The following is a 19,665-nucleotide window of genomic DNA, read 5'->3' on the forward strand; positions in this document are numbered from 1 at the left end:
AGTTCCTTCATAGAGTGAGTGTTCATTTTCTGCATCCTTATTAACCCCATATATGAAAACTTTTGCACTTTTACTGGTCTGATACATGAAAAAGTATGCCAATGACGTTTTACTTTTCCTCACAAGAAGATTGAGCATCTTGTCATATGATAATTGGCTATTTGGATTTCCTCTTCTCTGAATTATTATTCGAAATTTTTATTCATTTTTAATTGGCTTTTCTTTTCCTTATAACCTGTATAATCTTTTTGTGTGATATTAACTATTTTTCTGTCATTTGTATTACAAATACTTTCCCAAAATATTTGTTGTCTTTTGACTTTATTTATGGTGTCTTCTGCCATGTTTAAAAAACTGTTTTATATGTAGTCGATTTTGTCTACTTTTTTCTTAATTGGTTCTGGATTTCCTGTCTTTTTTTTTTTTTAATTTTCCTCAAACTCAGCTTTCATTACAGAGTACTCTAAATTAGATATACTTTTCTCTGTTAACATTCTGCCTGCTCACTAGAAGTCTGGTCTCCTGAATAGGCATAATGAACAAATACAATACAAAACTTTTTTTTTTTTTTTTGAGGGAAAGCAGGGAGAAGAGATATTTTAGCATTTAGATATGTAGATTGTTTCCAAAATAGTTTAATGCTCAACCACCTAGTTTTATCAAAATTAATTTTCCCTGAAGTAGTCACCGTCCCCAGCTACAGACAGTCCTTGCCTTATACAGTAGTGTCGGACCATAAAAATGGCCATTCAAAGCAATCTTAATAACCGATGGGGAAAATGATTGTTCTGTGCCTTTTAAAAATCTGTCAAAACATTAAAAATTCTTACCGTCAGTTTTCAGTGTAAAATAAATTGAAAAGCTGTAAAAAGTATTTTAGTACACTGTCATTTAAAACATGAGAAACAGTGAGAATTTGTGTTATTTCATTGTAAACAGCTAATCGAGAGTAGTTTGAACAATACTTGCCTTTTGTTACCTTATCGTACTGAGTAAGCATGTTTTCTCTGCCATTGCAAATTGTCATACTCTCAGTTTGGATCCGCTTCTGCCCTTTTATCAGCTGTGCTTTCAATGTTGTAAAATCACTCCGCAATTTCCTTTTACCGTGAATTTTTTTTTTTTTTTTTTTTTTTTTTTTTTTTTTTACCGTCACTTCCTTTGGGCCGTATTCATCCTTTTTCATCACAACCAGTTTCCCCATTTAGTTTGTTTGCCTTCACAAGGTTCCTCTAGCTGCATGTTTCGGCTCTGGAATAACAGCAGCGTCAACATTCCCATCAGTGATTTCTTCTACAGCTCCATTTACGTTCAATTCAAATCTTACCTGTAGCGTTAACGTTTTTCATTTCTTCACCGAACTTTCATCTTTGTTGGCCAGTTCTTTAGAAGATCCATTTTTGTAAAATGTCACGTGGGTGACAGGGAGACAACACACCCATGCTTTGCTGTCTCTGAGCAAAGTGAATGAGCGATGTGCAGTAACCAGTCATTAGCAGAATTTGAGAGAAGGACCGTGATTGGTCACTGATCGCGAAGCACGTCTGTTACGTAATGATCTGTGGACCAGGGAGCTAGCAGGGTGGTCGTAGTCCAGGCAGCTACTACAGTCTATATGGTTGTAACTGACATTTGAACGGTGCTGATCGAGGACCGCCTTTACCTATTTGTTGACATTGACCCAGACAGGCTTAAATCTGACTGCTGAGTAAGGGCCCATTTAAATGTACCCCGGATAATGAATCTTACTGCCCCCTAAATGCAACATTAGTGCTCACTGAGTGCGTGTTGAGGTGGTTTTCGAATTTTCATCATTGGCAGGCAACCTTAAAATGCATCTTAGAATGACAGTTTTAGAAATACAGAAGGGACTTTCGGGGCACCTGGGTGGCTGTCAGTTGGGCGTCCGACTCTTGGTTTCAGCTCAGGTCGTGATCTTGAGGTGGTGGGATGGAGCCCCGCACGGGGCTTGCAGTCAGTGGGGAGTCTCTCCCTCTCCCTCTTCCCCTCCCCTCCATCTCTTGCTCTCTAAAATAAAGAAATAAAATCTTTTTAAAAAAGAAATAGAGAAGAGATCTTTAAAGATCCCATAATTTGATACCACAAATTATCCAGCATGTTTGCTATGAATGATTTCTCCTCCTTTGATTTCAATTTGCTCTTATTGCGGCTTGAGGTCTCAGCAGCATTGAGCTCCACATCTGGTGGAACCCCAGGCAGGACAAGCATGGAAACATCCCACACGGTCTTCATCGAGGCAGTCACCAAGTCCATTCCACTGAAAATCAGGAGACCCTGGTGATCACAGACCTTACTCTGCGCTGGTATTACTTACTTCTCAGAACCAGCTGTTGCCTTTTTTGTGAGCTGCTTTTTCCAGTTTCTGGAGCAAATTCAGTTTGCTTTCGTGGGTTTGCAAATTGTAGTGACCCCAAAGCTTTAGCAGTTCTTCCATCTGAATCAGGTTTTCTTCTCTGCTATTCTTAGAATCAACATCCACACTGCCATTGATTATCTGTGTGCATTTTAGACAGTTTCCAGCCAAGTACAAGCTGTCTTCCAAATTTTGCACTCAGAAAAGGGGCATCATCTAAGTCAATTACATGCAATTTTTTTGGGCTCGTTTTCTGTGTATGTTAAATGAGTCACAAACATGACTTCTGCAAATCCTCAAATCTGCCAATGTACTGGGTTTCCTGTCTTGCTCAGGAAAGTTTTCCTCTTCTCCTTTAAACTTACACCCTGAAAACTTAATATATGACAGTGATAAATAAAACAATATAAATGATGTAAGTTCAATATTTTCTTTATTTTACAGTTAATTCCTATGAACATGTTTTCATGGTCAGGTGCCTGGACATGTCTTTAAGTCTGGGCCCCACGACTGTGGACTTTGGGCAGTTTACTTATCTTCCCTGGCTCTCAGGTTCCTCATTATTAAAAGGAGGGTATTATAACTGGAAGCTTGTACCTCTTAATCGTCTTCACCTATTTTTGCACAAACTGCCAGTCATAAAATAAATAAGTGACAGAGATGAAAAAGCATGGCATAGGGGATACAGTTAATAATATTGTAATACTGGTGCAGGGAGACAGATGGTAAGTAACTTACCTTGGTGCGGATTGTGTATAGAATTATCGAGTCACTCTGTTGTGCTCCTGAAACTAATATAACATTGTATGTCAACTACACTTCAATAATAATTTTTTTTAATTTATAAACTTTTAATTAAAAAACTCAGAGAAGTTTTTAAGATGTATTTATTTGAGAGAGAGAGCGTGCAGCGGTGGGAAGGGGGGTAAGTGAAGAGGGAGAGGAAGGGGCAGAGGGAGAAGGAGAGGGAGAGAAGCAGACTCCCTGCGGAGCACAGAGCCCAACGCAGGGCTCGATCTCACAACCCTGAGATCATGACCTGAGCCGAAATCAAGAGTCAGACACTTAACCAACTGAGCCAGCCAGGTGCCCCAGAACAATTTTTTTTTTTAATGAGGATATTAATTGTACCTAACTCAGGGAGGTTTTGTATAAGTTAATGCATTAAAGCTCTTAGCCCAAAGACTGGCACATAGCAAATACTCAGTAAATAGCTATTGTATTATTATTAGTGATACGAACAATCTACATTACACATCTGTTTGTTTTGTTGGTTTCCCCCTCATTGATCCCTGGGAATCGTGCTACACACACACAAAGCAGAATCTCACTCGACACAGGTGTGTTGTGAACACTCTCTGAAACCAGTTCCCACTACCATGTCAGGGAACACAGTAGAGATGCGGGGAGCCAAGCGTTCACAGGGGAGCTGGGCCAGCCCGGTTTCATCACGCCAGCTGCCTGGGAAATGCATTCAGACGTGTGCCCCGCGACTCAGCCGTCATTGCACAAGACACCGGGAACACACCCTCGGGGAGACGCACGTAGTCACAAAGCAGGTATAGTGTGTCTGCCAGGGCCCCCCACCCCAAACCAGAGGGCAGTGAGAGGTGACAAAGATGAGACTCAGAGGGCATGTGACAGCCTCATTCCTGAGGGACTCGGCAGGCCCTCCTCACTTGGCCCCCTCTCCTCCAGCAGGCCCCAGGGGCACCTGCCCCAGAGGGGACAGCTGGGGGGGGGCTCGCAGCCCTGTTAGAAATGGCTCCTTAGCCAGCACTTGGAGTCGTCCTTCCAGACTGCACACGGATTTGCTGTACCCTTTCTTCCGCTCCTAGCTCTGCCATCTGAGAGTAATAGCAGCAGGAGGCGAAGGTCCAAGCTTCCCTCCCACTCCTGGAGCCCCCGAGGAGCCCAGGAGCATGTGTGGCTTATACTCACGCAGTTTATGTCATTAAACGTTCCTAAAGGGATTCACACTCGGGGCATGATTTAAGTTTGGTTTCAGCTCCACTTAAAGATCTGCAGTGACTGGCTCAGCCTTGCCCCTCTCCCTGCCTAGATTTCTCTCTCTGCTAGTTTTCATCCTTTCCTACACGCCAGCCGCTGCCCAAGCATGGCCTGCAGCCCTTCTACCCCCGTAGCCTGACAGGTGACCCTTCAGTGAGCAGACAGAGCAACCAGTTTTATTCTGACAGAATTCGAATACGTACAGTTGTATGAGCCATTGCCCCCCGCACTGCGCTGAGATACCGCCGTTCAAAAGTAAGGCTGCAGAGAGACTGTAATTGTGAGGGGAAAATGATTATAATCTCACATCGGGAAAGATGACTGACTGTAAGAGGAAAAAAGACCATAAGGAAAAATGTTAAAAATTAGGGCTTTTCGGGGGCCTGGGTGGCTCAGTCATTAACCGTCTGCGTTCGGCCCAGGCCGTGATCCCAGGGTTCTGGGATCGAGCCCCGCTTCGGGCTCCCTGCTCCGCTGGGAGCCTGCTTCTTCCTCTCCCACTCCCCCTGCTTGTGTTCCATCTCTCGCTGACTGTCTCTCTCTCTGTCAAAAATAAAATCTTTAAAAAAAAATTAGGGCTTTTTCTGTAGTGAAGTCTATTCCTAGATATTTTATTGATTTCGGTGCAACAATTATAAATGGGATTTTGTTTTGTTTTTGAGAGAGAGAGAATGCGTGCGTTGGGGTGGGGAGGCAGGGGCAGAGGGAGAGAGAGAATGTCAGGCCGATTCCATGCTGAGCCCAGAGCCCAGTGTGGGGCTTGATCTCACGACCCTGAGAACATGACCTGAGCCAAAACCCAGCGTCCCACGCTTAACCAGCTGAGCCACCCAGGTACCCCTGGGACTGTTTTCTTAATTTCACTTTCTTAATTTTTGTGTAGCAGGATTGTGACTTTCATTTTCTTCTTTATGCTTTTCTGCATTTTCGATGTGTGCTCTTTGATCTCATTTGCCCGTTTCTCACCTAGACCACAATTCAGCTTCTGTCCCTCAAAAGCCCCTGCTCCTGGCCCCATCTCCCTGCGTCTTCACCCCACTCCCCCTGCACTCCTAACCCCAAATGCCTCTCTCTCCAGACCCTGCCGCCCGCTGTGTATTCCTATAGCGCCCACGCGCAGGAAACAAAGGGACTTTTTTTTTTTAGTTTTTTAAATCGTGTTTCAGGCTTCTCTTGAGAAATCGGAAGACCTCTCATCTGCTCCAGGATTCCTATCTGGCAACAACCATGTGGTGCCACCTGTGGTCATTCCGTGCCCAGTCCCGTTCCCCGCACAGCCTATTGTCCCTGCAGCCTGGAAGCTGAGTGTTAGGTGGTTTATTTTTCAGGAGAGACTGTTTTTCTTTTCCGTCCCCCATAAGAAAAATGAACAGCCAACCAAGAGGTCCATCTGCATCAGGACAAATTCTAGGGAGCACTTTTCTTCATAAAATGAAGGCTATTCCTCCGTGTTCATCGTGCAAACACAGATCTGTTTCATTTACATCACCTGCCTGACCTCTGACCTAGAGGATGGCCAAGATGCCTTCCCAGCCTGGGTGCTCCTGACTTCTGGATGTGCTGGGCACTCCCTGGCTTAAGATAAGAATGAAAAAGAAGCTCCCTGACCCATGTGCCAGCTCCTGACCCTCGTCTCCTCCCTCAGGCCAGTCTGCAGGCTTGACCTTGGGAAAATCAGAGAAACAAATGGCACCTCCTGTGACCCCATGACTCCAAGCCAGGAAAGAGCCATCCCACCTGCACTGGGCTACAGCCCACCTGCACAGTACTTTGGGCTCCTAATAACCGAAGACCCAACTAAAAGTGACCTTAATGAAGTCAGAAGCAGCCTCGCTGGGCATAGAGGTGAACAAATCACACCACAGCAGCAAGAAAGAATGGGGACTAACTGGTAGGCAGTTGACTTGTGGAGTTTTCCACATTACCTACACACACTTGAGGGCCCACCTCAAGTTCATCTGCCTGTGAAACCCCACCCCGGAGGGTCCCCAACTCCTTCGAACCAGGAGGGTTGATAGCCTGGATATCTTCTTTGTAACTAATAACTCAGAGTCTTGTGGCATTTCTTGAATATGGGCACAGAGACAAGTCAATTCTCACAGAACATCAGAATGAATGAATGAATGAATGAATATATGATTAAATAGATAGGAGGGGATGTGACTGGAGGAAGCCAGCAGACGGATACATTTTTTTTAAAAGATTTTATTTATTTATTTGACAGAGATAGAGACAGCCAGCGAGAGAGGGAACACAAGCAGGGGGAGTGGGAGAGGAAGAAGCAGGCTCCTAGAGGAAGAGCCTGATGTGGGGCTCGATCCCATAACACCAGGATCAAGCCCTGAGCCGAAAGCAGACGCTCAACCGCTGTGCCACCCAGGCGCCCCCAGACAGATACATTTGCTCAGGAAAGGAAGAAAGGACTTAGACTAAACCAGGGATAATAAAGATGAAGAAGTGGATCATAGATCTTAGAGATTTGGTAGGATCTAGCCACTGGGGGGGACGTGGGGGTGAGGAGTCAGAAGGAGCTGACAGTGCCTAGGTTTTCTACCTTGGATTCTTAAGTCTGTTCAGAGGAGAGGGAAGTCAGGGGCTCCCGAAGTCTTGACAGCACCTTCTTACTGCATTGTTCACTCCTGCGTTGGGTACAAGAGGATGCTTTCTGAGGAATAAGGTAAGAGCCCAGTAATGAGATCAGAGTCAAGACTGTTGCAATGAAGCCGAGACAGAGCACACACAAGGAGGGCTGATGTTTGGGTTATATGCCATCCCTGGAAACTCCCTGAATGCAAAACACTTGCTCAGGTCCTGTGGAGAGAGGGGACCTCTCAGCTGCTGGGCCGGGCTGCTGTCCTACTGACTCTGGTGCCAGAGTCAACATCCAGGCAGAGGACATAGCACCAGAAATGGGTCCTGAAAAGCACTGAGGCCACATGCTGCTGGGAAGGCTGGAGGAACAGTTCCAAACACTACAGTACAAAGAGCCCCAAACTTTACATTACATGAAATCAGACTGACCTGACCACTGTATTTGAAATTTCTCTAGCTTAAAAAAAAAAAGGAACACAGAGGTACTTGGAAGACCACGCTCCACGATTTGAAAGAACCGCATCAAAATTACCTCCCGTTGAGTTGCCGCGTCTCTGAGAATAGAAATGTAGACTAGGGCTGGCACTTAGAATGAGAAAGACCTTCCTTAACCTGAAGAAAGCCCACCTATGGAAATTCAAGTTGGTCCACGTTCCAGCAGAAAGCATACACATCAGCCACCCTTCTCGAAAGACTCACCACTCGGAAATTTGAGGCTTTTCTCCTTTTCACTGCCCCTTCGGGCTTCTGTTCTCTGGCCTAAACGATCTCTGTTCATTTTGCTCTTCTAAACTCACTCCTCTAATCGTGTTTGCTCATTTCTGTGGCTTGTTTCCTGTTTCTCTTTTTTTCATTGTATTTCTATTGAAGTACAAGTAACATACAGTGTCAGATTGGTTTCAGGTGTACGCATGATTCAACAACCCCGTGAATTACTTGGGGCTCACCACAGTAAGTGTCGTCACCGTGTGTCACCAAACAACAGTATCACAGGATTATTGACTATGTTCCCTATGCTGGACTTTTCATCGCTGTGACGTAGTTATTATGGAATTGGAATTTTGTTCCTCTTAATCCCTTTTATCTATTTCATCCTCCTCCCCCCCAACCCTGCCCACCTCCCCTCAGGCAACCACCAGTTCTCTTTGTTTAAAAGTCTGTTTTTTCGGTGATGGGTAGTAAGGAGGGCACGTATTGCATGGTGCACTGGGTGTTATACACAACTAATGAATCATCGAGCCTTACATCGGAAACCGGGGATGTACTGTATGGTGACTAACATAATATAATAAAAAATCATTAAAAAAAAAAAAAAAGTCTGTTTTTTGTTTGTCTCTTTTTTTCTTTGTTTTATTTCTTAAATTCCACGTATGAGTGAAATCACATGGTATTTGTCTTTCTCTGATTGACTTATTTCACTCAGCATCATACCCTCTAGATCCACCCATGTTATCAGAAAGAGCAATATCTCATCATCTTTAGGGCTGAGTGATATTCCAGTGTGTGTGTGTGTGTGTGTGTGTGTGTGTGTACACACACCACATCTTCTTTACCCATTCACCTATGTATGGGCACGAGTTGCTTCCATATCTTGGCTATTGTAAATAATGCTGCAGTAAATATAGGGGTGCATATATCTTTTCAAATTAGTGTTTTCATTTTCTTTAGGTAAATACCTAGTAGTGGAATTGCTGGATCATATGGTAATTCTATTTTCAATTTTTCGAGAAACCTCTATACTGTTTTGCACAGTGGCTACACCAGCTTGTATTCCCACTAACAGTGAGTGAGGGTTCCTTTTTCTCCACATCCTCACCAATGCTTACTTCTTGTCTTTTCGACTCCAGCTCTTCTGGCATCTTTCATACACCTGTTGGCCGTCTGGGTGTCTTCTCTGGCAAAATGTCTGCTCAGGTCCTCCACTCATTTTTTAGTCGGATTATTTGGGGGTGTTTTTGGTGTTGAGTTGTTTCCTGTTTCTCCAAAATGCTTCAGCAGGGTGTCAGGAGCCCAAGCTATGCCCAATGCAGGGAAGACATTGCCATGAATTTTTCTGCCCTTCTGAATGCCCTTTCCCTGAAAAACAGGCAAAGGATATAAGCAGGCATATTACAGAAAAAGAAATACAACTGGCCGATAACATATGCCCAACTTTATTAATATAGGCGTGCAAATTAAAATAACAGTATAGGGGCTCCTGGGTGACTCAGTCAGTTAAGCATCGACTCTTGATTTCAGCTCAGGTCTTGATCTCAGGGTCCAATTCACACCCAGTGTGGAGCCTACTTCAAAAAAATAAAATAAAATAACAATATAGCATTTTTTTACCTAACAATGAGCAAAAATAAAAATCATACTGAATATTTGATGTTGATGAAGGATTCTTCAAATTCTATTGGTAGGAATATAATTTAGAACAGTCATATAACATCTGAAGACACGTAATCACTGTCGGCCATCTCCTCCACTTTTGGGGATTTATCCTTCATAATTGTTAGCACAAATGTGTAAAGATAGATGAAAAGAGCTGTACTATTGTTTGTAGTAGGAAAAAAATGGAAACAATCGAAACATTCAGCAATAGAGACTAGTTAAATAAATGATGGTACAGGCATACAATGGAAATCTATGCAGCCATTAAAAAGAATGATGTAGGGGTACCCAGGTGGCTCAGTCCGTTGAGCGTCTGTCTTCTGCTCAAGTCATGATTCTAGGGTCCTGAGATCGAGACCCGTGTCGGGCTCCCCGCTCCGTGGAGAGCCTGCTTCTCTCACTGCCTGCCGCTCCCCCTGCTTGTGTGCTCTCTCTCTCTCTGTCAAATAAATAGATAAAATCTTTAAAAAATAAATAAAGTAAAAAGAATGATGTAGACCCTAATTTATAGGGTTGGAATGAAGTCTAGGATAACAAACAAGTTTCAAAAGTCTAAGTAAATGGGTTCATTTTTAGTAACTGCGTGTATATACGTGCAGAGCGACAGGGATATACATAGGAAAAATAAGAACACTGTAAAACAGTGATTCTTAAAGTGAGGTCCCCGTACAGCAGCATCAGCTTTATTAGGAAATTTATTAGAAACACAAATTCTCAGGCCCCACCCAGACCAGCTGAATCAGAAGCTGTAGGGGTGAGGCCCGGCAATCTGGTTTACAAGCCCTTCCGGTGATCGCGCTCCCTAGACTTTGAGAATCGCTGTTCCAGTAAGAGCCTTTTTCTGGAGGTAGAAAGAGAAGAGACCTAGCTGACAGGGGAATTTCTACTTGTTTATTCATTCTGCGCTGCTGAAAATTTTAGTTATGTTAAAGAGGACTGCTTCTCAAAGTCACGTACACGTCTTAGGTTATGCTAACTTATCAGTGGAATCGACCTCATGCTCTCTTGAAGAACGTCCAGTGCGTAAAAATGCAGATTTGTGAAGCCAAGAACATAGGGAAGTCCTTACGATACTGAATGGATTTTGACGTCACTGGAGTCAAGCAAAACACATGCACTGGGAATTGAACTTGGCTCTGCTGTGCGAGCTCAGGCTCTCTGAGCCTTGGTGGCCTCCTCTGTCACTGCCGATGATGACAACAGCCACCTTGACCCCTCGCAGGCCATGGGGAAGAGAGGACCCGTGGAAAGCACACTACTCATTGTCACATCCTTAGCACCAAGGTGTCTCAGAACCGCGAAGTGCTCTCAACAGATTGATCAACTCACTCCGTTTTTCAGAAACATCACCGTTGCACCACGCTGTCCCAGGATGACCCTCCCGGTAGCAAGAGAACCTTGACACAGGCCTGCTAAGGTCACTTTTACTAGTGAAATGTGTGAAACCCTGATGAGCCAGTGAACAGGTGCAAATGATTTCTTCCCACCCATTCCCAAGCCCTCCGCCCAGGCGCCTCAAGCCTGCTTTGTGTGGCGTGTCTCTTTTATGGCCTGTGAAAGGCCTCCCCAGCTCTCTCACCTCCCTGTCCTCAGACAACAAAGCAGGCTTTTCTGTTCGCACAAAGTGCTTGTTGCTCTCTTGATGCATGAGAAAACGTGGAGCAGAAGAACAATACTGTGGTACTTCTCTTTGCTCCAATAAAAAAGGAGTTATGACACAGAAGCCTGGGGCAAAGCAGGCTCACTGTTGTGTGTTTTGACAAAGAAATCTTTTCTGGAAGCACAGGCCAAGGGCAGATGGCAGTAAGTGAGTCCGTGCGGCATAGATCATGGAGTTGGGAGGCTCTTGCCCTGACCCTGGGACCTTGGTCCCTGGACCCAGTTCGGTGCTCAGAGTAGCAGGCAGGACCCTGGCCTTCCCTTCAGAAGGCCCCAAGCCCAGCCCCAGGGGACAGGGCTGCAGAGGGCAGCTTGCAGCTGCATAGAATTGGAGGCCCCTGGGGCTGGTCCCAGCTCCTGCCCTGCCCCGCCGGCCCTTCCAGGCTCTCTGTCTGGCTACAGGAAAGCTGTTGGGACCAACACAGGTGGATTCTCAGTTTTCCCTACTGAGACACTGACCTCATAGGTTTGGGGAGGAGTCCAGAAATCAGCCTTTTTTTTCTTTTCTTTTAACCTTTCTGGGTGTTTCTGATAGCCAGCCAAATTTAAGAACATGTTTTAGAGCCATCTAAAACATTTCCCCTTCTGTGAAACCGTCACTGTCCCAGCAAAACTGGTCTCACCACCCACCTTGGCCCTCTCCATTCTTCACATGGGCCCCCTAAGGGAGCTGTACCAACATGAAACCGATCGTTCCCTTACACATCTCTCTCACCGGCTAAAACGAGCAGGGGTCAGGTCAACTTGGTCCAACTCCAAGCTTTGCCAATTGTGAGGATTATTTTTAAATCCCTAAATAAGTCATGTTCATAGCGGTTTGTCTCAATATGCTAGAAATGAACAAATGAAAACCCAAGGACGCCACTGTCAGCCTTCCGAGTGGTTGTAACCGCCATTCCATCCTCAAGATGCCTCACATGCCAGCATAAAGCGGCTGGTTTCCATTAAATACAAGAGTTCTTAATCTCTTTCCTGTTTTTTATTTTTTTTATTTTTTTTATTTTTTTAAAGATTTTATTTATTTGACAGAGATAGGGACAGCCAGCGAGAGAGGGAACACAAGCAGGGAGAGTGGGAGAGGAAGAAGCAGGCTCATAGCAGAGGAGCCTGATGTGGGGCTCGATCCCAGAACACCGGGATCACGCCCTGAGCCGAAGGCAGACGCTTAACCGCTGTGCCACCCAGGCGCCCCTCTTTCCTGTTTTTTAGATTAGAAAATAAATATAAATAGAAGTTCTGGTATGTTCTTCCTGCTCCCCAGTGGGTCATCCTTAGGGATCTCACCCCCCAGTTTGGAGAGCATTCGTGTAAAACATATAATGGGTGCCTCACACATAGTAGGTGCTTAGTTAATGCAAATTCTCTTCTCTGGGGGGAGCGTGTTTGGAAAAAGACACTTGGGATGTCATCCAGTCCTCACCTCTCTGGTGAATCTTGGAAGTTTATCTCTGTAAGCAGGGGACTCAGGGAAGAAAACGGAGGGGCCCAAGTGAGGGGGGGCGGGAGCTTGAGGACTCTTGAGTCTGGCTTGTGTGAGGCCAGACCCTGACAGCAAGGGACGAGAGTCACCGAGTCACTCTCCTGGGGTCCTCACCAAGGCTGTCAGCAGAAACAACTCACCAACTCACCCAGAGGGTTTTGAATGCAGACTCTCCAGAAAAGGAGGGAAAACTGATAAGAGAGCCCAGGTGCCCAGCCAGGCAAACTGCCTGCGAACGGCTGTCTTTGGCGGACAGGAGCCCCATCGGTCTCCGCAGAAAGGAGCCTCCCTCAGGCTTCCAGCAACATACAATGTCCCTGACTCAAAAATGCAGCTCTCCTCTTTCCTAAGTGTCATCTTAAATACAAAGTAGATGGGGACACTGCAGCCAGAGCCACCGGCTTCCTCATCCCTAGGTGTGACCGTGAACATTGCGCGTCTTGCCTGCTGTTTGTGGGACCTGGAGAAACACCACAGGCCCCTTTCTCCTCCTTCGTCTTCCTCCCTGCGTAGGGGATGGAAACCAGCCCTGTGGCTCCTCCGAGGGGCAGCCCGACAAGGACTCTCTGTGCCCACACAGGAACCGCTCTGTGTGGCGAGCTGCTGGCCTGTGGCCTTTGATAAAGCCACACAGGGAAAAGCTCTTTCAGGCAGCAGGCCCGGCTAACAGAGCGTTTACTGGCCCGTAGCAGTCCTGTGATGGCAAGTCAGGCCCCTCCCTCCAGCCCACTTCAGAAACACAACTTAAAGAACGGCTTTCATGTTAAGTTCTGAAGTGAGCCAAGGTTTGGGAAGCTCCAGGCTTCTAAGATGTGGCTTTCCTCCTGCTTTGAATGGTCTCCTTTGACTAACCCTAAACCAAGCTATCAAGCAACAAAAATTTATTGAGCACTTACTATATTTCATTTCACTGCAACGAAACGTTTTTAAACATGCTCACGTGTACCCAGCTAGAAGCAAAGCTTCAAATATAAGAGACAAGGTGGGAAACAGAGGCACGGTCCCGGGGATGTCATGCGCAGCGTGGTGACTATGGTTAACAGCACTCTAGCATGCATTTGAAAGTGGCCGAGAGAGTAGATCTTAAAAGCTTTCCTCACAAGAAAGAAAAATTTGCAACTATGTGTGGTGATGGGTGAGCTTATTCCAATAATCATCTCACAAGATACAAACGTCAAATCATTATGTTGTACACCTAAGACTAAAGCAATGTGATGTATCAATTTTATCTCAACTTTTAAAATAAAAATGTTAATAAAACATTTTAAGAAAAAAAGAAAGGCATGGGATTCCAGAGCTAAGAGAGACTATAGCTTAACTTCTGTTGTAAAGATGACAAAACAGGGGCGCCTGGGTGGCTCCGTCGGTTAAGCATCTGACTCTTGATTTTGGCCCAGGTCATGATCTCAGGGTCATGATCTCAGGGTTGTGAGATCGAGCCCTGAGTTGGGCTTTCTGCTCAGTGGGGAGTCTGCTTCTCTCCCTTTCCCTCTGCCCCTCCCCTCACTCATGTGTACTCGTTTGTGCTCTCTCTCTCAAATAAATAAACCTTAAAAAAAAAAAAAAGGATGACAGAACAGAGGCTCAAAGAGTTAACTAACATGCTGGAGGGCTTCCAGCTGGTCCCAGTTAGTAAACGGCACTAGTTGAATCCGGGACTCCTAGAGTGGGGACGGACATCCCAGTATGTTTAAGGCAGCCAGGCTTCAACTTCAATCCGCTGATTCCTACATCCTTCCCCAAGATATGCTGACCGGGCAGTCTGTGAAAGGCCCAGAGATCTGCATTTCTAACAGCCCCTCCGCAAAGGCACCCTCACATGCATAGCTGATTGGGATGCAGACAGCACTCTTTGAGAAACACTGGTCTGGCCCAAATTTCCAGGGGATGCAGATTTCCAGGAAGCTATGCCGCCTGAGCGAAACAAGCTCAGTGCGTAGACAATACACGCTTCCTGAGAGGCCGCCACATTCCACTGCTGGGTGGCTCTCAGCATTCGAGAGTGTTTCCTCCTATAACAGTGTTCCGGGGAGGTGCGCTCAGGTCCTGGGAAGACATGTGTTCAGGTGACCGTAGGTGATAAGGCCACGTGCAGAACGAGGGAGAGAGGACTTCCAAGACAGGACTAGGGACAGGACTGTAGGGGTCCCCCATGGGGACCTGAAACAAGAGCCAATTGTCATCAGGTGCAGGAGGCCTTCCCAGGGACCCAGCGGGTGGTCTACCCTCGGAAGTGGGCATTCGTTCTTCCCAAGAGAGAAAGTTGCATGAACTTGTCATCATCCATGATTAATATGCATCTAATTTGTAAATAAAGATGAATTTACTAAAAACATGCTGAAAATATTTTACTGATACAGATGAACAATTTTTAAAATTTGCAGAGTAGAGTTTTAGAGCAATAACGAATGAAACGAATCCCTCTTTCACATGATACTTCTTAATATTTAAAGACAGTAGCCTGTCCTTCCTAAATCATCTTTTTTTCAGAAGATGTGCCTTCAGTGACTTCAGTCAGATCAGGCTACAGGACCCTTCACCAGCCCTGGTTATGCTTGCTAGTTGCCATGAGGTGGTATTTGCTTGAGAACCAGGGCCACTCACCTCCATTGAAGGTTCTTAAAGAAACTATGCGCAGGGCCAGGCCAGGAGCAATCATTCTCTTTAATTCAAGTAGTCATTCAAAATAGGTTTATTGAATACCTCCTATGTCCAGTCACTGCTTAAGCACTGGAGATGCAATGAAAAAGAAGACAGGAAAAGTCCCTGCTGTCTCGCCTGAGCTTACATTCTAGCAGAGGAAACAGGCAAAAAACAACAAATATGTAATGTAATGTTGTATACAATCTAAGTGCTATGAGAAAAAAATAATAAAGCAGGATCAGAGACTAAAAAGCCATGGGGATGGGTAGCTCTCTTAGATAGGATGGTCAAAGAAGGTCTCACTTGTAAGTTAATTCTTTTTTTTTTTTTTTTTTTTTTTAGATTTTATTTATTAATGCGAGAGAGGGAACACAAGCAGGGGGAGTGGGAGAGGAAGAAGCAGGCTCCCAGCGGAGGAGCCCAATGTGGGACTCGATCCCGGAACGCCGGGATCACGCCCTGAGCCGAAGGCAGACGCTTAACGACTGCGTTACCCAGGCGCCCCAACACCTGTAAGTTAATTCTTAAGATCAAGATCTGAATGAAGTGAGGGAGAGACATGAGAGCATATGAGGCAAGTGTATTACACATAGAAAAACAGCCCATGCAAAGACCCTTAGGAAGGAACTAGTTTGCTTTTGAAGAGAACAAAGAGGCCAGTTGGTTAGAGGGCAGAGAGGGGAAGGCGATGAGATCAGATGGACTGCTTTAAGTCACCAACAACGCCTAATAGGAGGAGTAGTGGAAAGAAGGACAGTGAGCCAGCAGCTGAAATCCTCGTGAAGAAAGGGGAATGACTGAAGGTGGGTCAGTGACTTTAAGAAAGAGGAACAGCCTGTGAGTAGAGTCTGATGGCACATGCTTCACCGAAACTGCAGGGTTTTGAGGAAGAAAGAGGGAGAAACTGTCTAGAAGTGGCATGAGGAGCAAGGAGGGTCCCTACCCAGCTTCTGTACCCTGGTTGGCCTTACGAAAGATGCCCAAAGAACACTGTCCTCGGGAGATAGCCAGGTTGAAGCAAGGTCCAGTTCTGTTCAAAGCACAGGTTGAAGTCACAAGCAGTGTTTCTGGTGACAGACCGAGAGTTCTAGAAGGCATAGTAGGAGCACTGGGGGCAGAGAGAGGTAGGAGATTGGTCAGGTTGGGAATATACAGAGCCACCTTGCAGAGGTAGATTTTCTGGGTGGTAGATTCCCTGGGAGTCTCAGATTTCTGGTGGGAACGGCCATGAACAGGAATGCAGGTTGATGGGATTGGTCTTCATGTGTTTGAGGGAAGGCGACTCTCCACCTTGGGACTGGTCTCTCATAGACACCGTAGTAGTGAAACAGCTCGCTAGTCTGTGGGGATGGTGGTCTTCCCGCTTACAGAGAACACACTGCTCTGTCAGCCTCCCTCAAATCACCTTGTTCAATAACACTTTTGCCCCAAGCTCTCGTTGGTCTCCGGGTGAGCTGGACTGAAGTGTGTGCAGCCATGAGCCTCCAGCTGTGAGCCTAAGGCCCTGTCTTAAAACCGAATGGAAGCCTCCTGGGCCCTTATTCCCAAGGCCCACACTTACTCAGTCCTTTCCAGAGAGAAAGACAGGGCTCAGAATAAAGGTCGGAGTAAAACCAACCCAACTCAGGCTTTCTCAGCTTCCCAGGCCAGCAGAAGCTGCTGGAGTGTCTTCTCACACAGACCCCACAAGAGAAGAACAAGCCTCCTCCAAAGAGAGGCCAGGCCCCAGCAAGAAGGCCTTTCAGTTCTTTGCCTGTGAGCCACACCCCGGGAAAGGGGGAGAGCGAGGTGGGGGAGGGCATCTTGAGCATGCCCTAGAGCAGGCAAGAACCGCCTTCGGCTTGTGTACTTAAAACCCTGGAACGAAATGCGGTGTCCCAGTGCACAGGACATGGGTTACGTCATAGCTGCACTGCTACTGTCCGTTCAGCCCAAGGTCATGAGCTGCGGTGGCCAAGCTCAAGGGTGCAAGAAGTATCCCTTCTTGATTTTTTATGACTTGGTTTCAGATTCCATGCCCCCTTCCCATCAGGATGGCAGAAAAAATTTTTTTAAATGATTTTTATTATATTATGTTAGTCACCATACAGTACATCCCCGGTTTCCGATGTAAGGCTCGATGATTCATTAGTTGTGTATAACACCCAGTGCACCATGCAATACATGCCCTCCTTGCTACCCATCACTGGTCTATCCCATTCCCCCACCCCCCTCCCCTCTGAGGCCCTCAGTTTGTTTCTCATAGTCCATAGTCTCTCATGCTTCATTCCCCCTTCTGATTACCCCCCTTTCTTTATCCCTTTCTTCCCCTACCGATCATCCTATTTCTTATGTTCCATAGATGAGAGAAATCATATGATATTTGTCTTTCTCTGCTTGACTTATTTCATTTAGCATTATCTCCTCCAGTGCCGTCCATGTTGCAGCAAATGTTGAGAATTCATTCTTTCTGATAGCTGAGTAATATTCCATTGTATATATGGACCACAACTTCTTAATCCATTCGTCTGTTGAAGGGCATCTCGGCTCCTTCCACGATTTAGCTATTGTGGACAATGCTGCTATGAACATTGGGGTGCATATGGCCCTTCTCTTCACTACGTCTGTATCTTTGGGGTAAACACCCAGTAGTGCAATGGCTGGGTCATAGGGTAGCTCAATTTTTAACTTTTAAGGAACCTCCACACTGTTTTCCAGAGTGGCTGTACCAACTTGCATTCCCACCAACAATGTAGGAGGGATCCCCTTTCTCCACATCCTCTCCAACAATTGTTTCTTGCCTTGTCTATTTTTGCCATTCTAACTGGCATAAGGTGGTATCTCAGTGTGGTTTTGATTTGAATTTCCTTGATGGCTAATGATTTTGAACATTTTTTTCATGTGTCTGTTAGCAGGATGGCAGAAAATTTAACTTGGTTATCCTTGGTGTATTCTCGGTGTGTTATGTCAAGAGTTCCAGGATTCTATGCAGTCAGCACCAGGGTATCACTGGGATAGGAGTAGAGGGACCCATTGGTCATCAGCCATCTGTCCCCACAGGTTCCCTGAGAGGCTCACTGCCTCCTGCTCCCGTGGCTGTCCGGATCCAGGGACTCCCTGCTGAGACCGTGCCACACGAGGTAATGAACATTTTGTGAGGATCCATGTGCATGGAGTCCGGCCGTTCTCTGCAGTCCAACTGCTCTCTACCTCTTCCACCCCCTGTCAGTCTGGAAAAATCTCTCGCTTGGGGGCGGATACCAATCTTCCTGACTCTGCCCTCAATTACCCTCCTCCCTTTGAGCTCCTCAGACTGAGTTCCTCTAAAAGATTAGGCTCTCTGAAAACTGCTTGCTTAAGTGTAGAAATGGGTAAAGCGAATACCCAGGGTAGAAATAGTATCTGAAAATGTTAGCCAGCTACTATCCACCGCATCTTCAAGCTCGTGTTCAGCTTGATGTTATCAGAGCCCTTCACCTCTTGTTCAAGTGTACTGCCGTGAGGAGTTATCCCCCCCATCATACTGATTATTTTTTAACACACAGTGTGACTTAACATCTCACCCTCTTGAATTGCCTCCCGTTAATTTCAGTCAATTATTATCAGGATGGACTTTAAGTTTGATCCTGTGACCCGACGTAGGGTATAAACCACCACTCTATTCTTCCGCCTCCATTCCAACATACAGGATTTTTCATGTCAATGGTGTGAAAAAGCAAGATATCATCTTACTGTCAATGTCAAAAGAACCCTAACCGCTACCAAGCAGAGAAGTAAATTAGAATGCTGTTGTTATTTGCCATGCATATGGGAAATTACCCAATGCTTAGAAATATTTGTTCACTTGACTCTTACTTCAGTTGAACGTTTGCATTTTTAGTGCCATTCACGCTTTTAACTTAGGTCTGTATCCCTAATTACCAACCAAAACACCTTTGAAAACAGACCACATCACGATAAAGCACTGACACAGAAAGCTATGTCATGTAGAACTTTTCCTGCCACATTTAAAGCAGCTCGGTTAAACTGTCCCTCAGAATAGACTAGAATGTCCAAAGCGAGGAGAGATTGGGGTGATCAAGTCATACCTGTTGTGAAGAATTATCCATGAGATGCCGACTATGCACCAGTCAAAAGACATTTTTAATTTCCAATAAAATTAATGCAATGAAACTGAGAGTTTGATTAAATTAGGCAGCTTAATAGGCAGGTCTTCTGTACTGCCCCTCACGCTTATCCTCTAGGACCTCACGGTCTAAGATCTCCAATCGTGACCAACCAGCACCACCAACCACCTCCAGGGTACATTCTGTTCAGCCTTAGACACTTATGGTGGCCTCCATTCCCCCACAGAGATTGGTTTCAGATGGAGCTGGTGACCCCATTCTTGGAATGAAAAAGGAAAAAAAAAAAAAGAAGCCATGAAGCTTCTCAGAAAATTCCCTCTTCCTGAGAAAAAGACTGAGAGACAGCCCTTTTCTATCTGGACCTCGCTGTGTCTGGATGCAGCGTTCTGGAACTGTTCCAGCCCCCTGCCGGCAGCCTGAAGGGCAAG

The 19,665-nt window shown here is 45.7% G+C and overlaps 1 pseudogene; it reads right to left on the reverse strand.

Annotated features, from left to right (window-relative positions):
- Positions 1-2,107: 2,107 nt before the first annotated feature.
- LOC103671813 overlaps positions 2,108-19,665 on the reverse strand; it is a 23,231-nt pseudogene continuing 5,673 nt past the window's right edge.

The sequence above is a fragment of the Ursus maritimus genome, unplaced genomic scaffold (assembly GCF_017311325.1).
Source record: "Ursus maritimus isolate PB19 unplaced genomic scaffold, ASM1731132v1 scaffold_6, whole genome shotgun sequence".
NCBI lineage: Eukaryota > Metazoa > Chordata > Mammalia > Carnivora > Ursidae > Ursus > Ursus maritimus.